The sequence below is a fragment of the Podarcis melisellensis genome (genome assembly GCF_964234715.1).
Source record: "Podarcis melisellensis genome assembly, chromosome: 3".
Taxonomy (NCBI): Eukaryota; Metazoa; Chordata; class Lepidosauria; order Squamata; family Lacertidae; genus Podarcis; species Podarcis melisellensis.
In genome coordinates this window covers 88,664,629-88,686,802 of record NC_138530.1, presented here as the reverse complement: position 1 = coordinate 88,686,802, position 22,174 = coordinate 88,664,629, and the positions used below count along the sequence as shown (strand labels likewise).

At 39.8% G+C, this 22,174-nt stretch overlaps 1 protein-coding gene across 21 annotated transcripts in view; it reads right to left on the bottom strand.

Annotated features, from left to right (window-relative positions):
* The window catches only part of LOC309366917 (dystonin-like), a 301,144-nt gene that overhangs the window by 234,532 nt on the left and 44,438 nt on the right, over positions 1-22,174 (bottom strand). The gene's annotated exons all lie outside the window — the stretch shown is intronic.

The following is a 22,174-nucleotide window of genomic DNA, read 5'->3' as shown; positions in this document are numbered from 1 at the left end:
TTTCCGTGTGTGTGTGTGTGTGTGTGTAGAAAACGAAATACCTTTGCTGACAGAATGGCGCCTTCTGATAGAAGGGAAAAAAGTAGGAACTCCCCCTTTTAAGTAAACATTAGCAATCACATGCCTGCTACAGCCAGCCAGATAATGGTCTTTTACATTGTATTTCAAAACACAACTGTTGCAAGAGGTACAATTTTTTAGTTTTATCTTTATATAGACTGGGTACTTTTTCTGGTATATCCTCATTACAGTCATACTGAAAGATTTGCCCTACCTAATTAAAAGGGTGGGGGAATGTGCAGACTACCAGCTAGGATTGTCATATTTCCCTTGTTTCCAACCTAATGTGTAATATAGACCCAACATACTAATACTGGTTTTTATCCTCAGCAGACATTTGCCCATTATATCTTTCAATGGACATTCACTGCCCCTCCTTTAAGTGATTTCACTCAAGCTAAAACTATACATGCAACCGACTGAGGTGGTATGAAAGACTGTAGCACTTTGGAGTACAGGGAGAGCATATTACTTTTGATTTCTCTCTCGTCCCCAAAAGAAAAGCGAAAAGTTGTCTGCAGAAAACTAGCTAATCGTGGAGAAAAGTTCCAGCCCACCCCCTTAACTGTTGTGTTGGCTTTCTTTTTAGCAGAGTGCTAAAAGTAAGTATTAAAAATGTGAGATTCTGATGCTCTCCATTCTACCATCTCATTTGCTTCATGGGAAGACCAGGCCTCAGTTCTGGTAGTTCTAAAATGTAGGGGTGGGTGATTTTTCCTAATCATTCTAACACCTTCCCTATTATAAGTCATAGGGCACACTGTAGCCTTTTCTCCTGCTCAACATCTTTATCAGACTTCCACAACCTGGTGCCCTTCAGATTGCTTGGAATACAAGTCCCATCAGCCCCAACCAGCATGACAAATAGACAATGATGACAGAAAGCGTAGTCTGGTCGAATAAGAAAGAAAAAAGCAACTAGGTCACAGATTACTCTGATTTGCGAAATGTCTAAAATGACAGCTGATAACATTAAAAGTGTGCACTGGATTAAGAACATTCACTGGGAAGTAGAAAGACTAACTAAAGTAACAAAAACCACAAATATCTACCCTTTCTATTTAAACATATGGGCTCCTCTCAAATTACAGCCTAACCTCAACTCAAGCACCAGAGTCAACTGCTACCAACATAAACAGGGCTTATTTGGCAAATGCCAGGAGCCGGCATATGCTCTTCCAAGAAAGGTATTTCAGGCATGTATTTTCTCCGCTACTAAGTGGGCACCAGCCCTCTCTACAGCTGTGTTTTAAAAAGTTTCTTCCGGCATTATTCTGAACAGTCGCATAGAGAAGGGCAGTCATGCTATATTCACTGTTCTAATCTTTGAGACTGTCTACAGGGTTTCAAGAGGTGAAGTCTACAGTTAGGCTGTTTAAAGCCTAACGAAAGGACTGATTGCCTAAAGCTGAACATATACAACCATATTTTACAGGAGAACCAAGCATTTCCCCATCCCCTGCCATTTCCACATGGAGCTTTGTTTTGAAAGCACCTCAATAATGAGTTTCCTCTTTTCTGCCAACAAAAGCTGCACATCAAGCAAAATTATTAAATTCCATATTGAGGCTGTATCCCTGCTCACACAACAGACTTCTGTGTATGCAACAGAATGTCTCCTTGCTTTCCGACTGCATGGAGTTAATAAGGCTTCCATATCTTTCCTGCATCAAGGTGTTCAGAAGGCAAGGGTACATCTCCGGATTGTACGCTGGGAATGCAAGGAGGGGGAGCAATGTGTATTTGCATGCATACTGAACAGAATTGTACTACAGACTACATACACCCTTACCACCATAACAATGAACATTTTCTGTGCCTTGTAGCCCTTTTCAGAAAATTTCATTAGAAGAGAAAAGAGATTACCACACCCAAATTCAACATTTCCTTTAAAATTTCCATGACAAAACCCAGAAATGGTCTGGCTTCATACTACCATGCAACAAGAATCCACCTGCCTCTGCAACCTGTTGTGATATGTGAGGCCTGTTGTAATATGTGTTTGTTATGTACCACAACAAACGAAGGAAGTGTATGGACTGCCAAATCACTGCATCTGAAAGAAGGAGAAAGGCAGTACTATTGTGCTTCTCAAGATCAGGAACTGCAACCCTAGCGATAAGATAAGTCGAATGTTAAACCGCAATCCATATACCAGCCTCTCAAACCAAACAAGTTGTTTCTCTTGAAGTTTGAGCAGTATTTTAAAAGAGTGGGTGAATGAAAGCTTGCTGTCCACCCACTGGGGTTTAGGTGCAGTGCTTAGAAAACAGAATTCAAGGAGAATGTGTGGGCTGAAAGAAAAAGGAAAAAAAGGTTCTGGTTGAATCATTCTGTATTATGTTTTCTATTCTGCTGCCCTTCCTTTTGTTGGACCTTTCAATGAGATCAACTGGAATGAAACAGCTGCAGAAAATCACTAGAGGTCTTAGCCTTGCAGCAATCTTTTATTTAGGGTCTGCATTCTCTTCTTCCTTTCTGGAGCATAATGACTGCATTCAGTAGCTTCTGGCAAAGCAAGTGCAGCCATGAAAGTTCTGACGGCTTACTTTGCAAGACAACATATCTAACCACTTAGTTATTTTACAATTCTTACTTATTTTTGGCAGATGTAACTGATTTGCCTCTGTCAATGGCTCCACAATCCCATGGATCAATTCAGCACTGAAATACAGAAGTGGCAAATACTGAAGGGTTCTGTACAAATTTGCATCTCTATAGAGTGAAGCATCCTATATATTGTCAGTGGTGCAAAAGGAATGGATTTGTACCACGTGAATCTAGCTATTATCATCCTCTAGACTATTGCCTGTTAGTAATATAACACTTATTTTTTCTAGAGAGACAATTCACATGTGAACAAGACACTTATTTTCTTCACACACCCCTCCTTGTGTATGGGAATATAACTCCCAGTAGACATTTTGGATAATGAAGTGGGTGAAAATAATGCTACTAGTGACTGAAATTGTTCTGGCTACTGCTTACAGAAGAGTCTACATATTGAAAATAAGCTGCAAATTCACCTGTATGAGCCAGACATTACTGCCAAAAGTGGTGTTCTACAAAGTAAATATCTTAAAGCTTTAAGACTTACGAGAAGCTACATGATGAGGGGTAAATAAAATTAGGATAAACTGGTATCATAACAGGGAAGAGAAAGAAACATAGGATAAATAGGAATTAGGGGCGGCTATCTGGCAACTTGTCTCTCTTTCATTTCTTGGAAATGCTAAAGATTACTTGGAACAGATGTTACCAATGACTAAGCAGCATAGTTATAATAAACCATATTACTGTCCTGTCCTGCAGAGGCATTACATCAAAACAATTGTTTAATGTGTAGGTAGGTTTCTCGGGATCAACGAGATTAGGCTTCTGTAGTGAATAAAAGGCCCACGACTAAAAAGATCTTTTGTATCCACTGGCAACATTGGAAAAAACCTGTGAGGATGACAACTCCCACACCAACCATAATGGGGAATATTTGCAGCTTTGCTTTAATTGCCTTCTTTGTAGTTTTAGGCAAATAAATACTAATTGTGCTGAAATAGTAAAAGCCGTTTTATCTCTGCCCTAAATGATCTTTACACAGTATATTAATGGTGGAAACACCTGAGATGATGATTATGTCTACTTGGATTTTATGCCTTGTTGTGCATTTTTATTCTATATATATATTTAAACCTAATGTGCAATGCCTAGAGAATGTGTTAATAGAGGTCTAACAAGTGACATAAAATAGACTGTAGGGGTATTTGGTAAGTTATTTTAAAACAACCGATTGATAGTTTTTCAGCTTTAAATTCCTGTAATGAACTTCTGACACTGGCAAGCTCCTCCTCCTACATAACTCTTATATGACTACAATATTCTCTAAACAAAATTCCTCAAGTGCAATAACCCTCAATGGCATCCTCTTGTATTTGTTCACATCCTTCTTTCCTTGATACAATCAGATCTGCTCTCTTCCCTCCTGTTACCAAAGGCTTGCGGCAGCCATGGACTTGAAAGAGTCAGAGAAGTGTAAATATCAGAGGAACACAGGGGCTTTGAAAACAAGAGTCGGAAAGCAATCCTCTTATTTTCAATTGAATATCTCAGCTTGTTAGATCTGGTTCTTACCGCACAAGAGAGACATCAAGTGATTCAACAACTTTCTGATTAAAAACCGCAACAGTTGTTTGCAGCCAAATTATAGCTCTTTGAAACTTTTTGTGTGCATGTGTGGGTCTCCCCACATGTGATTCTCTGAGCGCAGAATCTTCCCGACTGCATCCCTATCTTCTTGCCAATTCATTACAAAAGATGTTGAATCTCATAAGATGGAAAATGGAGGTATGGTTCGATGTACAAATGTGGATGCTCTCACTGTTAAGTTTGCCACGTTCTCCTTGAACATCACTAAGGGCCTTTTGTTGGCTTGCTTGAGGTTTGAAATGACTATCTTTCCAGGAAAAAAAATACTAAAGGTATGTGTGCTTTTCCATACATCAGTCAGAAAGTACAGGCAGTAAAACCTGGCTTAGTTACTGTGGTGAAAGTTTCTAAATTATTGGTAAAGGAACACAAGAAAGGCTTGTTAGAGCCATGTGGTCTAAGCTGCAGCAACCCGCTCAGAACCTTGTCACATGTTGAGCTTCTCTGGTAGACTGAAGGTGAACAACGGCCTTGATTAACTTCCTCTCAAGGTAAGTCTCTCAAGCCTAGGTCTGGCAGCACAGCTTACTCTATGGCATTAACCCCTTCACAGAATCATAGAGTTGATTGGAAGGGACCCTGAAGGTCTAGCCCAACTCCCTGCAATGCAGGAATCTCAGCACATGGCTCCCCATCCAATCTGAAACCATAGTGGACACTGTTTAGCTTTAGAAATGTGCTAGCAATTTTATTGCTGCACCACTAATTAGACTTAAGGTTATTGGTTATATGAAGCTAGTTATCCCACATATCCCATTTTTTTGTTCCATGACAGAAGGAAATACATAAATACAATATATCTAAGTAGTCAAATATTTCAAGTAAATAACACTGAGTGAAAAGACCATAATACTACCACTCTGTATTTATAATGAATCAGTAAGTCAATAATTTTTCTTTGCCTGGTCTCCTATATGCCAATATGCAAAAAGGCAAGTTTAACTACTCCTAAGGGAGTAGTTAAACAAACCAATAGTGAATTAAGTCAAAAGTCCCAGTCACTGGACATAGAAACACATCAGCTGATGTTTACACCACAAACACACATTTTATTATTCCTTTTTTCATTAATATCCAACAAACACACTGTCATCCTTTGTTGGTGAAGTTGGAAGAAGAACAATCAAAAGATTCTGCTCAGCAACAAAGAAATGTAGAAAAATAAACAAAAGGACTTTCTGGATGTCAAACTGATACAAAGAGCACATACAGACGGAAACTGCTACAGCCTAAAACCATGTTAAATCTTTGGATTTAATTTATTTTGGTTCACACTGAAAGTATTCTTGTCCTACACAACTATGGTGTCTGCCGACAAAACATAAATAAATGGGACCTCAGGAAGCTAACTTAGGCTATATTGTGCTCTAAGAAGCATTACTGTCTTGATCCAACACAATTTTAGTCATACTTAAGCTTATTTATTTCCATCAGTATCTAAATCAGTGCTGGATGCTGGCCTATAACCGGAAACCACACTGAGTCCTCTTACTTTTCTGATGATCAGAGGACAGTAGAATACAGAACTGAGACAGCTATGCAAAGATTTGCACTAAATTTTAACTGGGAGGAATAACTATATGCCAGGATACCACTCCAAATTTCATCATGTGAAATTACAACACAAAACTCCTGTGATGCTCTGTGTTAACAGGGTTACAATTTTTCTTTTCTAGACACATGGGAAATAGCACTAAATACTATCTAGATTTGATGAGTGGAGACAAGTGAGTGAATTGTGTCACCATCAGTCATATGGGGCAGGATTTTTTTCTATTTCATCTTTCATGGAAGAATTTCGTATGTTCATTAGTGACAATGAATGGATGACAATTGTAAACACATATTATGCACCCTTGGCATTATTTAGCTTTGTTTACCAAACACAAGTAAAGGGTACCAGAACTGCTGTTAAGGAGCCTTTACTATTAAAAGCCCATACTATTAGGACCTACTGTCTTCCCTAACATATGCCCTTGATTCTACTTTCTAAACTGGCTTTAACTCAGTGGGACATGTTCCACATTATTAAGACCTATTGTATTACCTAGGGTATGTCATTGAGTCAACTTTCTAAATTGGCTATAACTGAGCGGGTCCTGCTTACAGAATCAGTGACACCCAGTTTAGTTGCTACCCCTGTAAATCAATGCCACTTGTTTGTGCAGGCAACAAGTCCCAGGATAACTCTTCTGGGGCATTTTTAGGTCACACTCAGGTCACTGTGTGCTCAAACTGAGAACTCAATACAGTTCTGCACATACCCAAAAACAACTATGCTGCTGGGGTTTGGAGTTGTAGTGTGGGTGTCATTTGTGTTTGTCTAGGCGTTTTCCATTCTTTTTTAGTGGAGCAACGAGTGTACAACCCTCTCTTTCCATTTTTGCCATTACTTGATCAGTCAATTATCCCCAAAAGAAAAAGCAAACAAGTGCTCCTAAATGTCAATTTTCTTCCCTTCTTTCAGATAAATTGACCTTGTCTTTGTGCTTTGATTATACAACCGATCTGACAAATGGATTTTATTGTTGTTTCAGAAGAACTAATAATATAAGCAAGGCATATGTTACTCTTAATATTTTAATGTTTCAGTAGGGGCATAAACTGCATATAATAATCTTCCGTTTCTACAAACTTAAAACTTAAACCATTATGGGAAAGGCGAAGGAAATAAAATATTTACATTCATTTTATTGTAAAATATGAATTATTCCACCACAGTAAAATTATAGTAAGAAAAGATGAATGTTATGCATTTCAAATATTTAAAGCTTCCATAAATAAAATTTCTAGTGTTCAAAACAAAGTAGCCTTGAGCCAAATTTTAGATATGGTGACGTGTGGCTGACAATAACATGATTTTAAAAAGTGTGTGAATTGTAGGATTGCAAACTTCTGAACTACTCAACGCTGCTGCATCTTTTACCATTCTTTATACAAACATCAGCTAGTAATTATTTTATCTCCATGCTATATCAGCTCCTGATTTTTGTACATCAAGCTACTATCAGGATTTTTCAGAAGAATCCTATATACATTTATACTCAGAATTATGTCTCAATGAGTATGGTGGGACTAACACCCATTCAGGATTCCAACCTTACTCACCTGCCAAAGTGACTTCAGCTGCCAACAATGCCCTATATAGGACAAAGAAATCAGTCTCCAAGCAGGAGAATAAATGGGGGCAGGAATTTCTGATTTTAAAAACCAGCAACATTCAGATCCCACTGAGATAGTATTTCAATCTCTAAGAACACTCTCCTCCTGCTGACCTCCATATCACTATACTTAAAAATAAAAAAGCAAAAACACCAACCTTAAACAGAAGCTGCAGTGTTGAACTGCCAATTCAGAATTTATCAGCAAGTTTGATTCTATTCATTTTAAATTTAATCAGGATCATGGGCTCCTTTCCTGCTCCAGGTATTAAATCGGCACATCATCAGTTAATGATTCTGTGTACATTTTGGCTTTGCATAGAAGTATCACAGACCTAGTTCTGTAGGTTTCATTGCATGGCCTTTGGGCCACACTGTTTACACACACACACATCCTGCCACTGTATTTGGGTGTGCACATGGCATGTCAACTGCAGGTAGCACTTCATGCGTCTTGACAGAGCGGGCCCTAGTCTATGTAAGAATACACCACAATCATTAATCTGTTGTGTGAATATGAAACATGGCCCTTCTAAACCATGCCTCAACAGCACGTAGAGACTGTGATGGAGACAGACTAAAAGTCACAGGTTCAGATTCGCTCACATCAAGCAAGTAATCTATTTCAGGCACAGGGATTGATTACTAGAGGCATGGCTGCCAACTTTTCTTCTTTTCTTTTTTTAAAAATGAATCCCTGTCCAAGCAAAGAGTATATTTTTAGCTGACGCAAATACAAGTGCACTGCCACATTGAACTGACAGAGTCACTTATGTGGACTTAAGGAAAACTTTGATAAACACAGGTCATACTTCCACTGAAAGCATGGCAAACTGCCCATGGAATTCCAGTGGGAATGGGATTAACGTTAGGCTACAGCCTAAAGGAATTTTCATTAGTTGAATAATCCATGGTAATCCAACACTGATTCTGTTTACAAAACACATTTTAAAAATTCTTCCTTAGCACAACAGAAACAAATATTATTCTTATTTAGCTAGTGCAAGTATTTATCAACCCTGTGGATTTAACATTCAAATTTTATATGGCACTCTAACAAATAGTATTCAATATCACTGCTTAAATATGCTTGGGTTCATATTAATTTACACCATGTATATTTATTGTAATAATTTTTCACTGTTATTTACCTAACTTGTAGGTCAAACCTAGAACTAGGTTAAAGGTAAAGGTAAAGGGACCCCTGACCTTTAGGTCCAGTTGTGGACAACTCTGGGGTTGCAGCGCTCATCTCACTTTATTGGCCGAGGGAGCCGGCATACAGCTTCCGGGTCATGTGGCCAGCATGACTAAGCCGCTTCTGGCAAACCAGAGCAGCACACGGAAACGCCGTTTACCTTCCTGCCGGAGCGGTACCTATTTATCTACTTGCACTTTGACGTGCTTTCGAACTGCTAGGTTGGCAGAAGCAGGGACCGAGCAACGGGAGCTCACCCCGTCGCGGAGATTCGAACCGCCAACCTTCTGATCAGCAAGTCCTAGGCTCTGTGGTTTAACCCACAGTGCCACCTGCATCCCTATTAGGGTAGAGCTACACAAAGCAGAAAACATGGGGCAATCAAAGAAAATGGCACAGCCCTATCTTGATTTCTGCATGTTGTCAACCAGATGCATGCAGGAAACTTACAAGCAGGGTTTGAGCACAAGAGCACTCTCCCCTCCTGCGTTTTCTTTCATGTGGTTTTCAGAAGCATTACTGCATCCAAATGTTGTGGCCTTCAACCACCCTCTCCTCCTTGAATTTGTTCAATCCTCTTTTAAAGCCATCTATGTTGGTGGCCATCACTACCTGTGAGAGGTAGTTTAACTATACACTGCGTGAAGAAGCACTTTCATTTTTCTGTCCTGGATCTTCCAACCTTCAGCTTCATTGGATGTTCACGTGTTTTAGTATTATGGGGGGGGGGGGATGGGACACTTTTCCCTATCCACTTTCTCCATGCATAATTTTATAAACTTCTATCATTTCATTTCTTGCTCACCTTTTCTCTACACTAAAAAAAAATCCCTAATACTGCAACTTTCTCCATTCCCTTGATCATTTTGGTTGCCCTTTTCTCAATCTTTTCCAACTCTACAATATTCTTTCTGTGATGCAGCAACCAGAACTGTATACAGTATTCCAAATGCAGTTTGCTCCATAGATTTGTATAATGGCATTATGATGCTGGCAGTTTTATTTTCAATTCCTTTCCTAACGATCCCTAGTATGGAATCTGCCTTTTCCCACAGCTGCCACAAACTGGGTTGACATCTTCAGCATGCTATCTCTGCTATGACCCCCAGGTCTCATTCCTGTTCAGTCACCACCAGTTCAGAACGCATGAGTGTGTGTATGTGAAATTAAGATTGTTTTGCCCTGACATGCATCACTTTACACTTGCTTACACAGAATTGCTTTTTCCATCTCACCACCCATTCACTAAGTTTGGAGAGGTCCTTTCAGAGCTCTTCACAATCTCTTTTTCTGTTAATGACCCGGAACAATTTAGTATCATCAGCAAACTTGGGACATCTCAAGCTCAAGATCGTTTATCAGTAAGTTGAAAAGCACAGGTCCCAAAACTGGTCCTTAGAGGACTTCACTTTCTACATCATACTATGATCTATGATCTCTCCATTCAGAGAACTGTCCATTTATTTCTACCCTTTGCTTTCTGCAACATACAACAATTTGTGGTCCGTAAGAGTTCTCTTATTCCTTGACTGCTAAGATTGCTCAGGAGTCTTTGGTGAGATACTTTGTCAAAAGCACAGTAAGTCAACCGCATCATCTCTATGTATATGCTTGTTGACACTCTCACAAAACTCATGAGACAGGACTCAACCAGCTACCAGTACGAAAAACTTAGCATCTCCCAAAAGAGCCTGAAGGAATCTAAGCAACTACAAGTAGCTTTGCAGTCAAGGACATATATTTGTACTGTTTATTACACTCGGGTATTCCTGGTTTTCTGGGACATGTGGTCCCTGATGATGTGATGGATATCGTCTCCCCAAATCCCACACATAACAGCTGCATGAAGTCTACTTATGTGAGCCTTAAACAGCAATCACGTCTGCTACTTAATACTAAAAGCTAATATTAATGCTCCAATTGCAACCAAATAAAATTAGGTAATGTGTAAAAATATTCAAAAAGTACATCTTTGGAAATGGGAATAAATGCATGCATTTTTCAGTCTGAAACCTAATTAAACTATTGAAGTAAGCCCAATGTTTTCCACATTCATTTATTTCTGGGGACTTACTGTATGTCAGTGACGGTCTCAAACAATACTGATAATCTGAGAGAGGGATGATCAAAGTATCTGAAAACACATTTCCACACAAATTTAGTTTATAATTACATCCGACTTTTCTATTAAAATCTTATAATCAAAATGGCTTACAATAAAATAATCCAAAATACAGTAAGATCAAAACAATAAAATCACAAATCAGTTAAAACCTAAACATGTTCTGGCTTTCAGGGAAATTCAGAAAAATGATCTCCTTGCTTGGGAATTGACTTCTGTGCCTGGGGGAGTAAGGATGGTAGCTTACTCCTAATCTCACTGGATGTAGAGATGAGGGCTCATTATTTGTATTGCATTATTTGTATTGTTGCTCATACCAGTCACCTCTGAAAAAGTGTGTGTGCAGTATATGATGATGATGATGATAGATAGATAGATAGATAGATAGATATAGATATTTGCAGGTTTCCATTAACAAATATGGTCATTCATTAATAACAATCCAGAACCCAAAGCACCATAGTACAATACCAGTTTTATGCATTTTTAGGTATTTTTAAGTCAAAAAATAGTGAGAAAGCATTTGAGTTCTAGAACTCTTAATCACGCAGGAAGTTAAACAAAATTCAAAGGAAAGATGAAAAAGGGTGAGACTGAGAGTAGTGCAGTTGCTCATAAGGTCTGCAGTTTATAATATCTTAAGATAGAATTCAGGAGTTTTGCAAACAACAACATCAAACACCACTCCCGGTGAATACTGAAAGAATTCCAAAATTAAACACAGCAAGGATAACGAGAAAGAAGAGTTCACTATGGTATATACTTTAGCATTTACTCAAATATAAGCTGTCCGTATCCCTTTGGGGAAAAAGCCTAGAATGAAGAGAATAGTTTTTATACCATAGTCTGAAGGTCAAACAACCCTGGATCTCTTAATACAGGAAGCCAAGCCAGATCCAAAATTCAGCAGCAATGTCCAGCTAACAACCCCCAGACATTCCAGAGTAAGTGTGCTCATTACTATCTCCTCCTCCGAACTCTTTCATTGTGATGGGAAGGGATGGAGGACAGCATTTCATAGGCAACTATAAAAATCCATACTTGCATATCCATGTGATAATACAAAGCTGATAGTATATAAGATATAGCCAGCTGTGTGACCTTAAGGATGGAGTACGGTAATTGTTTGGGACCTAGGATACTCAAATCCCAGCTTCACCACAGAGCTAGTAGGCAACCTTTTCTGATCTTTAGAAACAAACGAAAACACATTGTTTCACAGGTAGGCATCAAAATTTGTACCAACGTATCCCTATGCATTCATTTATCCCCTGTAAAATGGTAGTGATACCTGCCTCACCAGTTGTAGTCAAAAACATTTGGAGAGCACCAGGCTAGGGAAGGCTGCTTCTGGGTGACTCCCACCAATAGCTTTAAGTTTGTGTTTCCAGTCTGTCCCCCACAACTGCATGGGGTCGGCCACCGCAGCACTGAGATGGGGAGATTATCTCTCTAAAAGAGCAAGCAGAGAGCTTTATCTCTAAACAGCAGGCAGGGGCTTTATCTTCCCATCTCAGCACTGAGCACCACAGTACTGAGATTGGAAGATAATGTTGCACAGTGCATCTGCAGTTGTTAAAAATAGAGCAATAATGAAAATGGCTATTGATTCTATAGGACTTTCATTACTGCACCATAGATGGAGCATAAATCAGCTACCAGAGATGGGACCTGTTGTAATAAGCTGTATATGAATTTCCAGATGTCATGACTTTCCCCTGTCTTGCATCAATTTAAGCCTAGGACATCTTCCAAGAATACTAGATGAGCTCATTCCTACCTGCAAGCAGCTTCCCTGGGTTGATTTTAAAATGCTCCAGGGCCAGTCTGCACACTGTAATTGCCATATGGAAGCTCCTTGAAAACCATATCCGCACAGAGATGTCTTCATCAGGTATAAAATGTAGAACAACTTAGTTCAAAGAAAAAACAAAAACAGGAATCATGTCTATATTCCTGCCACACACACCCCCAACTGCCCCATACTTCTGTGCCTGGGCACAGACTTGCTAATCCATATCTCAACCACCCCTTGAAGCAGAGCAGCGGAACATTTGCCCCTTCAGATGAATGTTGGACTCAAACTCCCATCATTCTCTGTTGGTATGTCCAATGCTCAGGGATTATGGGAGCTCCAGTCCCATATGGCGGACAACAGAGTCCCCAGCCCTGCTTTGTAATGAAGCATGAATTAATGTAATTTTTTTCATATTGCCAGCTGGAAAAGCTATAGTGTGAGCACCTCTGGTGGAAAGCTACAGTGGAGGCATCTTTAGTCCCAGAACAAGTGTTGAAGTCAACGGGAGTACACTACAATACAGTACTCTGCTGAGTGTGCTTACTTCTTGTTCCTCTTATCAAGTATATGATGTTTATTTCCCAGCAGCTACGTCTCTAGCCAGAGTTATTTGAACAAAATAACTATTTCTCAGTGTAATCCCAATGTCTTTTTTTCTTTTTGCAATGCTCAAGACATACATTTTACTTCTCTCCCTATGCCCTTATTTTTATTTCTTTTGGTCTGCCTGTTCACTGCTCCTCTTAGACTGCTTTTTTTTCACAGTACGTCCTAAACCTAGATTCTAAACATCAAAATGCTTCCCCACCCCCAATGAGAGAAGCTTGCTGTATATGAATAAAGAAAACACAAGAGCTTCATATCAGTATTTGATACTGGGATTGTACAGTGAGGTTAGCCACATCATAAAATAAAATAAAATAAAAATAAAACATTTCATTTGTTTGTATTTTGATGTGTTGTAAATTTCATTTTACATTAGTGTTGTATATCACATCGGGACTTTCTGTGTAAGACTACTAATAAATAATATTGGGTTGCATTCAAAATACACCCATTGAAATCAATGGACTTTAACTATCCCCCAAAAGGCAGTGATCTGCTATGGACAGGTATCAAAAACAGGGTTTCTGAGTATACATGTATAGGATTGTGCGCTGAGGAGATCAGCAACCAACTGGGCTCCTGCAATAGCAAAGTAAGGTTAAAACAAAGTACCTTGCATCCTCCATTTAATGGTGCCTTTAAAAGGTACATAGCTCTGGGTCAGCCATCAAGAAGGTCCCTTTGAGAATGGTGGGATGCTCACCTGCTACCAACTCCTATGAACTACCAGATTAAATCCTACTGCCACCATTCTCTCCTCATGCCTCCCTGGGGTGGAAGTGAGGTAGGAGGAGCTATTTGGTGCTTTTCAGGAAGCTTGGCTTACTCTTAAGGTGTCCAGTTGCTGATCCCTAATGCAAGAGCTCTGACATAACTGATTGGTGTCAAAACTACACATAGGGCTGCAATCCTAAACAAACTAAGCAGAGAATAATCTCCAATGTACTGAGTGGGGCTTACTCGTGAGTTGATATGCTTAGGACTGTGCTGCATGTGTCACAGTTTGAAACCTGAAGGTTGTTAAGGCTTAAGTGGAGGTGACTCGGGGTGTGGTATTTGTCATTTCTTCAACTTCTCCCCCTGCTCCAGCCTCCTCTCTCATGAGATACATCTACACATACATGCAGAAACAAGAATCAGCTCCTGCTTTCAATGGCTTTACAGAAAGCAAGCAAGGCCATTCCCAACCTAAAAATACGATGACCATCAGGCACTCACTGTCTATTAAGTGATGTGTTGCATCTTCAACGCTGCCAGTAATGCCTCTGTGGTTGTTCTGCCAGTAACTTGGTGCAATCTAACACAGTCTAGCACTGCAGCCTTTCAGCAACATTTTTATAGGCAATATTTAAGTAAATATTTGGCTTCTAATTTTACACAAAACAGAGTCTGACCATTTGCTTCTTTCATTTCTCCAGAATTCCAAAAGGGAGTTTATTCATTGGGGTGCGTGCCTGTCACTGTCAAGCAGACACTTCAGATATATAAACAGTGTGAGAGCTGCTGCTGACAACTTTTAATTGAACTGCTTATAATAATAGCAATAATACGTTTAAAAAATGAATGCCAGCTACCAGCTCGAACTGGAGCCAAGTACAGGCCACATTACTGCTTGCTTGCTTGCTTGATTGCTGACTGAGCGTCATCTTAAATTACACATGACAGGGTGCTAAAAGGTCTACTGCAGTTTAGCAAGTCAGAAACCATGAGCAAGTGTCTGAGCAATGTCACTCACACTGTAGTTTCCCATGGCAGTCCATTTTCAAAACCCTGTGCAGTTTCCCCATTTTATTTTATTTTTGCCCTTTTACTAGATTATCTTAAATTAGCCTTCCTCGATACCTCCCAGATGTTTTGGGCTACAACTCCCATTACCCCCAGCCAGCACTGCTAGAGCACAACAGGCTGAAGAAGTCTGTTAAACGATACCAGGCAGTCTATTGTCCTTGTATTTTGCATACGCACGACAATTTGCATGATTTATTTATTTTTAAAACACACCATATTGTTGTAAATGCCTCCGGGGCAAATTGTGGAAATAAAAAACCAGCCATTGCTGCAGGGTTGCAACCTGGAGTTCTTAGTTAATTTTATAATGAATGATTTTAGAGTGTTGTTTGTGCTGTACTTTTGTACTGTTTTATAGTTGTTAGCTGCCCTGAGCCCGGCTTCGGCTGGGGAGGGCGGGATATAAATAAAATTTATTATTTATTATTATTATTATTCTGCTCGCTAAAGATAGGGTAGCTAACTATATAAATAAAATTAAAATTCTGATATCGAGTTGGAGCTGAGGTTGAGGTTCAGCATTTATTTATTTCAGGTCTGCTGAAATGTTTATTTATTATTTATTATTTATTGTTTGTGTGTTTGTGTGTTTGTTTGTTTGTTTGTTTTTATTTATTTATTGTTTCCTACTTCTCGCTTTAACAAAAATAGGGAACTGGCCTCTCTGTGTGTGTTTTGGGAGAGGGCGGAGAACATGCTCTACATGCAAAAGGTCCAGGTGCAATCCCCACATCTGCAGGTAGGGCTGTGAAAGACTCCTGCCTAACACCCAAGAGAGCAACTGCTAGCCAGCAAAGGCAATGCTGAGCATGCAGCACTGATGGTCCTCACTCAACAGAAGACCACTTCCTACATCCCTAAATAGCCCCAAAGCCAGACAGCAAACCTCCAGCCAATCTGGTTTCTTCTGTTCTATTGACAATTCTAACCACAGCAGGGTGGAAGATGGGAAGATTGGACCCCCAGGGCAAGTAAAATGGGAAGGCTGTGGCTGCCTCACCTTCTACTAAATTGGGGGATTTAGCATGTCTAAATTCTAACTGCTTGTGCAAAAGCAGCACTGTGTAAAGTATGGGCAATGCACATTACATGGTCCATGGCAGTGTAAATGAGTGGGAATACGCTAGGGAGAATGCATATGCATCAGGCGCAACCACACACAAACACAAAAAGGGAGAAGTAAGAAGGGCCACCTCTTATCTGCTATCTTGCACATGGCATTCCATGGGTACATGGCTAATAGCAGTGAATATCTGACTTACTGCAGAGAGGTTGTTTATAAGGAACTAAAATGGATAATACTGTATAATGATGAGAATAGGAAACCTAATTCAGGAGGATGGGATATGTTCCAAAGGAGAGAATCTGACGTAGCCAGAAAGATTTATACCTCTTTTCTAACTTTTCCAAATAGCAATGAGAAAGCGGGGGGGGGGGGGGTGAAATAATAACACTTTTGTGTGCATCCTGGCTGACTGCCTGACAACCTATAGGATCATCTGCCAGAAACCAAATCTAAGGAAAAAATGAAGGCGTTTGAAGCAGGCTGTGCAAAGATGATGGACAATTAAACAGCAACTATAAAAGCAAATGAGAAAATGGAAACTACTGACTAGTTCCCCTTTGGAAGAAGATCCAAAAGATCATTTTCTGAGGTTTCAAGAGCAGAGGCCAGGTGTTCAAATGATGATGACGACCATTTGCTTCCTCTTATATACAATATTTCTGTAATAAATAACTAGATGCTTAATGGACATCTGCTACTTCTTCAGCTCTAAATTTATCATCCCGTCTCTGGAGTCCGACTCTTTAGATTCCTGAATCTGGGGTGATGAATTGTGTAGACATCTGGTCTCTATCTATTCTACTGTTCCATGACCGCCATCCTGTGAGCTAAATACTATTAAGTAGCACATGATACCATTTGCTCCAAATACATTCTGCTCCCTTTCTTTCCAAGGCATCACAACTGGAGAGATGCTAAGATTTTCACCAGCCCTTAAACTGGTGAGAGCCGGTGAGTAATGCAATATAGTGCTGCTCAAAGCAAATTAAGAGAGACAGTTCCATTCTGTGTGGTAAAGGGGATTTCAGCAGTGCAGATTGGTGTACAGAAAGAAGGAGGGGGGAAATATTATGCTTATTAGAATCCCCTCATCTGTACAACTAAAATTTCTACAACTAAGTTTCAGAGTGATCTAGAGTTCCAGAATTACCAAAGAACTAGAAACACACACCCTAGCCTGCATCTCCTTTAACAGCAGCACGCTTTTCAGATATCAGACAAAACTATTCACAGCATGAAGTACCATCTCCTATTATCTGCAGAGCAAGTTGCTATTGAAGGCACAGCAGCAGACTAGGCAAGTAACGCTGGCTGCTTTACTTGTTTATTGTAAACACAGATAGGCAACCACCACATAATGCTGAACACAGGGAAAGGAGTAGCAGCAAGCACAGAATGCTCTCTGTAAACCCTGATTAAACCCTAATTAATCCTCTCTGTAAACCCTAACATGAAACATACTCAAATATGGTCTGCCTTCCTTTCCTGAGGCATGGCACTTTAAGCTCAGGTGTAATGCATCACGTTTTTTATTTGCATCTCTGTTTTACTAGCCATCTAACATGCATTCTTCTCTTTTGAACCTCTGCTTCCATGTACAGTGGTACCTTGCTTTGCAACTCTTTTGGATTACAAACCCGTGCCCTTTTTTGGATTACAACCCATATTTATTTTTGGAGGCCCCATTGGCAAAAGTGCACCTTGGGTTACAACCTGTTTTGGTTTACAACTGGACCTCCAGAACAGATTATGGTTGTAAACCAAGGTACCACTGTATATATCTTCCAAAAGTGTAGCACTGCATCTATTTAGAACTACAGTGATACCTCAGGTTACATACGCTTCAGATTACATATGCTTCAGGTTACAGACTCTACTAACCCAGAAATAGTGCTTTAGGTTAAGAACTTTGCTTCAGGATGAGAAAAGAAATCGTGCTCCAGTGGCAACAGGAGGCCCCATTAGCTAAAGTAGTGCTTCAGGTTAAGAACAGTTTCAGGTTAAGAACGGACCTCCGGAACGAATTAAGTACTTAACCCGAGGTATATCTTTCACTCAAACAAATTTCATCCGTGCTCTTTCACACATCTTATTCTACCGCTTCAAGTGTCATTTAATCAAGTCCAAAGATGCTAAGATTAAGGAAGATAACCAAGTCATCTCTTGTGTTTCCCAAGCTCCTTGTTATGACTGGATATGTGTGTTTTATTTTATCTAGTTACCCTGTTACCTCTCATTTAACAAATATGCCCAAATTAATTATAGAGCTTATCTTATGGAACACTTGTGATGTACATTTAAAATGGCTGTTGGGGGTACATAGCTGGATGATGCGGATCTTACTTCTGTGTCCCAAATTAAGTTACTACCATAAAGAGTTACCATATATAAGCTACATGTCATTAGACCCAAACTGTGAGCAGTTACTTCTCTCACACTTGCTGTCCACTGACTCCTCAAGCAGCTTCTGCATCAGATGTAAAGCAATCCAACAACTGACACATGATACTTTCACAGCTTGCAACATTCATTCAGTTGCTTCTGCCTCAAATGCTTGTTGGTGCATAATCAAAGTATACAGCAAATGCATTATTGCTATTTTATTTATTTTACTGATTTTGTTCCGCAGACCCTGACAGATGCCCAAGCTACAGCAATATCTAATGCACAGAAATGCAGCATGTGAAGCTTTTCTGGCATGAAGGTGAAGTGATGAGCAACGCTTCATACCTTTAAAGACAAAAGAGCAGAGGCAAAAAAAAAAATAATGCAGTAACATTTAATGATTTTTTTAAAAATTTACATTTAAAAATGTTTTCAAAGTTTTCTTGTTATTGTTAATCGCATTGCTTTGCCACTTGCCTTGTTGGCTCCCTGGGAGGAAGGGTTGAATAGAAATTTAGTATATATACTAACTTTATCAATGTTTTAACAGCGCTTTGACCCTTTCCCCTCTCATCAGAACTATAGTTCTTGTTAAGACATGCATAATTCAAGTGGAAATACGAAATGTCAGACATATTTTATTTCAATGTCCATTAGATGCTTCAGGAATCCTTGCAGTTCCCATTGTCGCTAATTTTTACCAATAACTAGCATATGGCAGATTGAAATCATTTGTCTCAATGCCCGCACTACAGCAGCTGGGAAATGTTTAAATATTGATGATGAGGGCTTCCAGGATTACAGGCTGAACACAGTGGGTTGTGTTCAATGGTGGCTTTGGCTTAGAACATGGGTAGGCAAACTAAGGCCCAGGGGCTGGATCCGGCTCAATCACCTTCTAAATCTGGCCCGTGGACGGTCTGGGAATCAGCGTGTTTTTACATGAGTAGAATGTGTGCTTTTATTTAAAATGCATCTCTGGGTTATTTGTGGGGCATAGGAATTCGTTCATTTCCCCTCCCCAAAATATAGTCCGGCCCTCAACAAGGTCTGAGGGACAGTGGACCGGCCCCCTGCTGAAAAAGTTTGCTGACCCCTGCCTTAGAAGCAAGCACTTCCACTTGCACCTGGTTCCCACTTATCCTTCTTACTCACTTAAGCTCCCTGCTTTAGAGGATCGCAAGGGAGGGCCTTCCACAGCACACAGAATTTCAGTAGTTACGAAGGATTGGCAAAAAAATGGTGCCCTGACTTTTGATAAAAGAATCATTTTATGCCTCCCTTGGATACGACCCAGTGATGTGCAACAGAAAATTGCAGTGTCCATTTTTCAAAATGCATTCTTTTATAAAACTAATTAGTAACTTCCAATGGATTAACACAATGCAATACAAATTCAGAAACTGGAAACTGAATAAAGACAAGTGCTAGTTAAATCTAGCAAAACTGGAATTACCTTTTTTCAGATGACTTAGGAAGCAAAAACACTTCCAACACATTAGTATGCTAACAGTTTTCAGTGCCTTCATTCCCTCTTTAATTTAAATAGTGTAAGGAAAAAGTATACTACTGAACAAACAAATCTTAAAACAATCATATAAGCATTCCCAATAAAATAACTTCCACATAAAGCTTTGTATTTGTTTGAGTATAAAACATTTAACCACCCCAAGTGCATGTTGTTCTTATTGTTTTTTCACTTTATCCAAATATTTCAGTTAAGTTATTTATTGGGAAAATGTTATATACGCTTATATAACAGGTAAAGCAACAACAACCATTATACGCTTTGTTTACTAAATGTAAATCAAATAAACATGATAATCTACTCTCTATTGCTTTAGAGTAGCAGAAACATTTTCGGAAAATCCTCCAAGTCAACATCACTGGTTAGAAGGTTTCTAATTACCCTGTCTAGGACGTGGGTGTTGCTGTGGTCTAAACCACTGAGCCCCTTGGGCTTGCTGATCAGATTCAGCGGTTCAAATCCCCATGAAGGGATGAGCTCCCGTTGCTCGGTCCCTGCTCCTGCCAACCTAGCAGTTCAAAAGCACGTCAAAGTGCAAGTAGATAAATAGCTACTGCTCCGGCGGGAAGGTAAACAGCGTTTCCGTGCGCTGCTCTGGTTTCGCCAGAAGCAGCTTAGTCATGCTGGCCACATGACCCAGAAAAACTGTCTGCGGACAAACGCCAGCTCCCTCGGCCAGTAAAGTGAGATGAGCACCGAACCCCAGAGTCATCCACAACTGGACTTAACTGTCACGGGTCCCTCTACCTTTAATTACCCTGTACTAATGACTAACAGGCGGAGACAACTATATATTCACCGTGCCTTTTTCATCAGCTTGGATCATGAACATTACTGACAGAATGTTGGACTGCATGGACCTGTTATTTGATCTCGCATGGCAATCTATTATTTCATTAGCGTAATTTATACCCCCCACATTTTGGCTTGGAATCAAACTCTTGTGGCAGCTTATTAACATAAAACACATCTAAAGCAAATACTGAATACCAAAATCCTAAAAGCAAGCACTGCCCCCAAAAGGTTATAAGCAATTATGCTAATCAAATGCATTTTATAAAGGATAATCATATCATATGATTGAAAGACCTGGTGGCCTTCCTTGAGGAACCCTTGAGGAACAGAGGCACCCACAGAGTTTCTGTGTAAATAATGGAACAACAAGGTCCCATTGTTGGAAAGGAAATACAATGTAAGTCAGGGATGGGGAACCTGTGGTCCTCCAAGTGCTGTTGAACTACAATTCCCATCATCCCTGACTATCATCCACGCTGGCTGGTGCTGATGGGAGCCAGAGTCTAACAATTTCTGGAGGGCCATGGGTTGCCCGTCTCTGATGTTAACAAAATTAATTATACATTTATTCTGCATTCTGAATAATTTCACAAACAACACAGGCCTCTCCATCAGTACTTCTCCTAGTTAAGGGCTTCAGAGCTCTTGCACAGGGCTGGAAAGCCTACCGAATACAAAGCAGAACACAACTGGGAAATATCCTTTTTAATTAGAGGGATAGGTCTATGACAGTTCTAATGCTACAGAGGTAGTGCTTTTAGCAATTAGCACTTCCTTATTACTTGCAAATTGCTACCTCTCCTTGAGCTTCCAAGTGGATCAGAGAGCTGCAGTTACCTACAGACTTCATTTATTCAACTGCTCTTTGCTTAAGTGCTCTTGTATCAACTTCAGATTTCTGGCCTCCTATTATTTAAAGAGCTTTTCCCGCTACTGCAGCAGTTCTTGATGTTGTTGACTTTGGAAGAGCTGACTCATCTTGGGAAGATGTTTTGCTTAACAATTCTATGAACGGCCAGGGATCAACTTCTTTCTCATCCTGCATGCTATTGTTCCAAGCCTCTCTGGCCAGGTGAACAAATTCAACAGTCTTGCTAACGCCTTCCTAGCCTGGTTAAAGTAGCCAGTTAACCTAAAAGAGGTTCTGCAGTCCAGTATGGGGAAAAATAAATCATTTTAGATTGTTGACAAGTATATGTTGCAAAGTGCAATAGGCGTGTTAAATAGATGCACCATTTTCTGCCACTGCAGATGCATGCTAGAATAAGGTGCATTTGTTAAAAGTCTCCTGGGTTCAAATTTTTGCCTAGCACAGAAGGACCTCTTACAGGAAAGATGATGGCAATCCTAAGAGCCGGAGGACTACAGCCAACTTTTAAAATTTTGGGTTATGTATAAGGAGTATGATTTAAGCTAGATGAACTTAGTGAATGCGTCAATTCATGCTCCCAACTTTAATGATTGGTA